Below are 5,867 nucleotides of genomic sequence, written 5' to 3' on the forward strand. Positions count from 1 at the left end.
ACAGGCCTGGACTGTGGAGCTAAAATGCATTTTAAAAAGTATGTTTTTATGGTTTCAGATAGGTAGGGAGAGGGAGAGAGAGACAGAAACGTGAATGATGAGAGAGAAACATTGATCAGCTGCCTCCTGCACACCCCCTACCGGCGTCAAGCCGGCAACCCAGGCATGTGTCCTGACCGGGAATCAAACCATGACCTTCTGGTTCATAGGTCAACACTCAATCACTGAACCACACTGGCTGGGCAGGCCAAATGCATTTTTAAAAACAAATTATTATAGCTTCTCGGCCTTTTGGCTGAGATCAAATGTAGTATCTGTTCTTATCAGTTTAATGTCTGATATGTCCTCTATCTGAGGACAATATATTGAATGGGATTTTGGAGCAGGGAAAAAAAATGTTCTTTGAATTGATAAATGAGCACATGGGACAACATTGAGAAGTTGAAAAGAGAATGTGGTGAGAAGGTTCTCTTCCTCTCTGCCCCTTAGCCTCAAACTTTACCAGAGTCTCTTTCCTTCCAGAGCTGTTCTCCACATCTACAGCTCAAATTAGGTTTCTTTTATTATTTAAAGACTAGGATATTAGGCCCCTGCTCTGCACCTGGCTTTTTTATTTAACAATATTGTCTTGGAAATTGCTCCTTATCTACATATAAATAGCTTTCTCCCCCTTTTCCTTACAGATATTTATCTGGTCATTTCCAAGTACGTTTTTTGTTTGTTTTTTAAAGAATGCCTTTCCACAGAAACAGGAGTCCCCAGACATAACCAGAAATTTCAGGATAACTCTTGGATTCATTTACTCACCTTCAGAATTCCAGGAATACTGGGTTAAATAGTTTGGTATTCCTCTTTAGGTAGATTTGCATTTCAAAAGGGGCCTCGCCCTAGCCAGTTTGGCTCGGTGGATAGAGTGTCGGCCTGTGGACTGAAGAGTCCTGGGTTTGATTCCGGTCAAGGGCACGTGCCCGGGTTTCGGGTTTCGGGCTCGATCCCCAGTAGGGAGTGTGCAGGAGGCAGCTGATCAATGATTCTCTCTCATCATTGATGTTTCTCCCTTTCCCTCTCCCTTCCTCTCTGGGATCAATGAAAAAAAAAAAAAAAAAAAGCCAACTACATGATAGAATTTTGGGCAGGAGGGGTGGTTGGAGATAGGTTGGTTTTTGGATAGAAGACTTTATCTGTGGTGTCCCTGTTAGGGGCAGAAATAGAATATTGGGGACCAGCTACAATTATAAGAAATATTAACTATGCTCTATTAACCATGATGGTTCTGTTCTGATTAGAGGAAGCATATTCTAACCTGGCTCAGTCTTGTACGCCCTGGGACCTGGGAGCTAACATTGGAATGCAGTCCATCCTCCTGTCCCGAGAACTGCCTGTCACTGTGGGAAGATTTACAACCTCATGGTTGAAACAATCTAGTCCCTAGTCCCAGAGGTACCTGCTCTTTACAGCTCCCAGCCCCTATTACCTGTAATCTGGTCCCTGGGTGCCTGGAGGCATCAGCCCTCTGAAACCCCCTCTCCAGCCCGGGTGACTTGTAACCTGTAATGATTATCCCGTGCCGACTTTCTTCCCATGCCTGTAATTCCTACTTTCTCACGTAATCTTTGTCCTTCTACCCAATATAAGCAGCTGGCTTATGGGCAGAGGCAGAGCAGATTTTTGTGGATGACCTGCTGCTCTCCCATACTGCCGGCATTATTGGAATAAACGTTCATCTATGATTCAACCCTGTCACTGCTTAATTGGCTCAAGTAGTGAGAGGCAGCCTGGATCCCTTGGTTGTACGGTTATATCCCCAAATCCAGGTATTAGGGTACCAGGTTCTCTGTCTTTCCAGAGATGAATATTTGAAGTATGGTAGCAACCATACTTGGGTAAAAATTGCTGTTTAACATTTTAACCTTGCTGTTTTGGGTTCTGTACTCTTTTAAAAGTTATTTTGATTTTCTGAACTTATGTATGCTATCCCAATACTCCATTGATGATGGTTTGAATATCCCATTGATTGTGATCTCACTGGTTACTGAAGCACATTCTTTTGGGAACCAGGACAGCACAATTATCCTAAATTGTCTCGGTAGCTACAGATAGTGCATTCCTGTTGACTCAGTGATCCCAGAATCTGGACAGCACAATTATTCTAAATTGCCCTGGTGGTCCCAGATAATGTGTTTCTGTTGATTCAGTGATTCGTAGATACTTTAGATAACTAAGTTGCTCAATTTCGCTTCTGTAAAAATGCTTTTTGCGAAACAGGTTCCTCATTCCAGACCCAAAGATGTAATCAATACCTTTGTGATATTCTGCCAATATAAACCAGATGTGGCAAGCTGTTCGGGGCTGCAAGATTTGGAGCTTTAGCCCCTTGTATGCCGCCGGACTTTAATAAATGACTCCATAATTCGACTTCTAGAGGCATCCTTTGTAAGATGGCGGTACACTACAACATATTCACCTTGCCTCCCACCTTGGGGCTCTATAATAAACTAGAGGCCCAGTGCACAAAATTCATGCACGGGGAGGGGGGGGGGAGTGTCCCGCAGCCCAGCCTGCACCCTCTCCAATCTGGGACCCCTTGAGGGATGTCCAACCGCACATTTAGGCCTGATCCCATAATCCAGGACTGCTGGCTCCCAACCACTCGCCTGCCTCTGCCTGATTGCCCCTAACCGCTTCTGCCTGCCAGCCTGATCACCCCCTAACCACTCCCCTGCCAGCCTGATCGATGCCTAACTGCTCCCTGGCCGGCCCAATTGCCCCTAACTGCCCTCCCCTGCTGGCCTGGTCACCCCTAACTGCCCTCCCCTGCCAGTCTGGTCGCCCCTAACTGCCCTCCCTGCTGGCCTGATCGCCCACAACTGCCCTCCCCTACAGGCCTGGTCCCCACTAACTGCCCTCCTCTGCAGGCCTGGGTCCCCCCAACTGCTCTCCCCTGCAAGCCTGCCCCCCCAAACTGCCTTCCCCTGTGGTCCTGGTACCCCCCAACTGCCATCCTCAGATGGCCCGGTCACCCCTAACTGCCCTCCTCTGCAGTCCTGGTCCCTCCCAACTGCTCTCCCCTGCTGGCCATTTTGTGGCAGCCATCTTGTGTCCACAAGGGGGCAGCCATATTTGACCACATGGGGGCAGCCACCTTGTGTCTTGGAGTGATGGTCAATTTGCATATTACTCTTTTATTAGATAGGATGCCACCCTCCTAATACTGAACTCTCATGCAACCAATCAGTTCTTCTGCCCAGCTTCTCTCATGATGTCAGACAGGCCAGCAGCCATTGGCCAGGGACACCTCAGAAAGATGCTGAGAGATCAGAGGAGTTTCAGTGCTCCCCAGAGCTCCCTGGGGTGGGCTGGGTGGGCAAGGCACGCTTCCCTCTCCCCCCACTCAGAGCAGCTCCAAGTTTATCATTGTTTACATGTCATTCTCTGAATAAGTGTTGAGCTAAAGAATATGTGCTTTGTCCTAACAATCTACATGGCCAGCAGGGGCTTCCTTGCCATGGATATCCAACCCTTTTGTCACTTTGGGCCACTGAGATTCACCAACAGATGTCAGGCCCATCCAACGACCTTCCTGCCAGACTCACACACCGGAGAGAGAGAGGGACTGTCCAGACCTGCCACAGTGAGTATCTTGTCTACCAGATAGACTCTCTGAAACAAGGAGAGCTTTCTGTTTTTTACATCAGTGCTCGATGAGTCTGTTTAGTGTGAGTCAGTCCTGCCAAAAGGCATCCCCTCTGGCCCACAGAGCTCAGGGCAGCACTTCAGACCATGGTGTATTCCCCAGAGTAAGTGCCCACTTGCTCTCTCAGGCCAGCCAAGCCACTGCTTGGGAGAGGCTAAAAGGCTAATTCCAGTGTAACCCTGATGTTTGGGGGGGGGGCTAGCAATCTGAATCTGTGACAGCAATCCCAGTGTACATTCTTGATAACCTATAATTAAGTCATTGCCCCTTTCTCCACAAACTGGTCTTGCAAGACCTGTTACCTAAATGCTCACATTTTACAGAGGCCATAAACCATGACACAGCCCCTGGAGGGGGTTATCAGCACTGGCACCAGGCCAGGCCCTTAGGTATGGTCTCAAGACACCTAACACCTGGGGCATTTTGCAAAGCCCGCGAAAGGTGCAGAAGTATAATCCATATTTGGGGGACAAAGACACCAAAAGGGGATAAAAGAGGGGCTTCCACCATATTGGTTTGCTCAGAATTTGAGAGGCAACCTCCTTTGAGTCTGCCGGCGTAATAAAGCTGTGTAACTCCATTTCTCTAAGCTTTGCTTGGTTCTTCTCCAATCTTCTATAACACTTGGACCACTGGTGGGGCCATTCTTTCAGCTGGAAGTGTGTTGATGAGGCTGAGGGAGCAGTTTCCAGTACATGTTTGCTTTATGTGAAAGAAATTCAGTTGCAGAATTGTAGTGTCCTCAGGTGCACAGTGACCAGATAGAGGAAAAAGCACAAATCCATGCTGACCACCACCAACTGGTGTCAGAAGGTCCCCTCCTACCTGGAGGATGGCACCACCAGTGTTTCTCCCTCCAGATTGTAGGGAAAACCTTTTTCTCCACCCTCTTATATTGGGGGCCTGCAAATTAACTGGCAAAATACAGATTAGCAAGAGAAAAGACAGATGTGTATGTGTTTTTTAACTGCTCATCCGAGGATATGTTTATTGATTTTAGAGAGAGAGAAACATCAGTGTGAGAGAGAAACATTGAGCAGTTGCCTCCCACACGTGTCCCAATCAGGTATTGCCTTGATCGGGAATCAAACCCACCACCTTTTGGTGTACAGGACAATGCTCCAACCAGACCACACAGGCCAGGGCCAAAAAGACAGGTTTTAAATTCACATGTATGCAAGGGAGTTGACAGAAAAATGTGATCAGGTAAGCTTTGTGTGAAAGAAAGATTAGATATTATATTTAAAGCACTTAACCAGTATCTGGCACATAGCAAGTGTTTAATTAATACAGCTAACCTCTCTAGAAGCAGTGGGTAGAACCAAATTTGTTCCCCCTTGAGTCATCAATTCTGGAGAGTTAGAGTTATGTTATGTTGATGCCCTGCCTGAACATCCCCAGAGCATTTTCTTTCTTTCTTTTAAATTTTGACTTAAAATTTTATTTTTCAATTACAGTTTACTGGTACATTCAGTATTCTATCTAATAGAGGGAATATGCTAATTGACCTTCACACCATCTCAAAGATGATGGTGCCCACAATCAATAAGGAGGGAATATGCTAATTGACTGCCCCTACCTCAAAGATGGTGGCACCCAGTCCCCTCAGACCCCCAGCCGCCCAGGGCCGGCCCAAGGTGCAGGCAAGCCTCGGATGTCGGCTGCCCAGCTGCCTAGGGCCGGCCCAAGGCGCAGGTAACCAGAGCCGGCTGAGGCTTGCGCTGCCAGCAGTGGCAGCAGCAGAGTTGTGATGGGGTGTCGCCTTCCCCTGATAGCTGGGTCACCTCCTGCCCCTGAGGGTTCCCGGACTGTGAGAGGGGGCAGGCTGGGCTGAGGGACTACACTCCAGTGCATGAATTTTCATGCACCGGGCCTCTAGTTATTTTATATTAGTTTCAGGGGTACAGCATAGTGGTTAGGCAATCATAGTCTTTACAAAGTGGTCCCCCTGGTATTTCAGGTACCCACCTGGCACCACACATATTTATTATAATACTAGAGGCCCGGTACACAGATTTGTGTACCGGTAGGGTCCCTCAGCCTGGCCTGCGGGGATCAGGCCAAAACCAGCTCTCCAACATCCCCCAAAGGGTCCTGGATTGCGAGAGGGCACAGGCCAGGCTGAGGGGCCCCACTGGTGCATGATCAGGGCGGGGAGGGACCGTGGGAGGGC

The 5,867-nt window shown here is 48.1% G+C and overlaps 1 pseudogene; it reads left to right on the forward strand.

Annotated features, from left to right (window-relative positions):
- The first annotated feature begins 275 nt into the window (after window positions 1-275).
- On the forward strand, window positions 276-401 carry LOC114230508 (U2 spliceosomal RNA; annotated as a pseudogene).
- The last annotated feature ends 5,466 nt before the right edge of the window (window positions 402-5,867 follow it).

This window comes from Eptesicus fuscus, chromosome 11 (genome assembly GCF_027574615.1).
Source record: "Eptesicus fuscus isolate TK198812 chromosome 11, DD_ASM_mEF_20220401, whole genome shotgun sequence".
In the NCBI taxonomy this organism is placed as follows: Eukaryota; Metazoa; Chordata; class Mammalia; order Chiroptera; family Vespertilionidae; genus Eptesicus; species Eptesicus fuscus.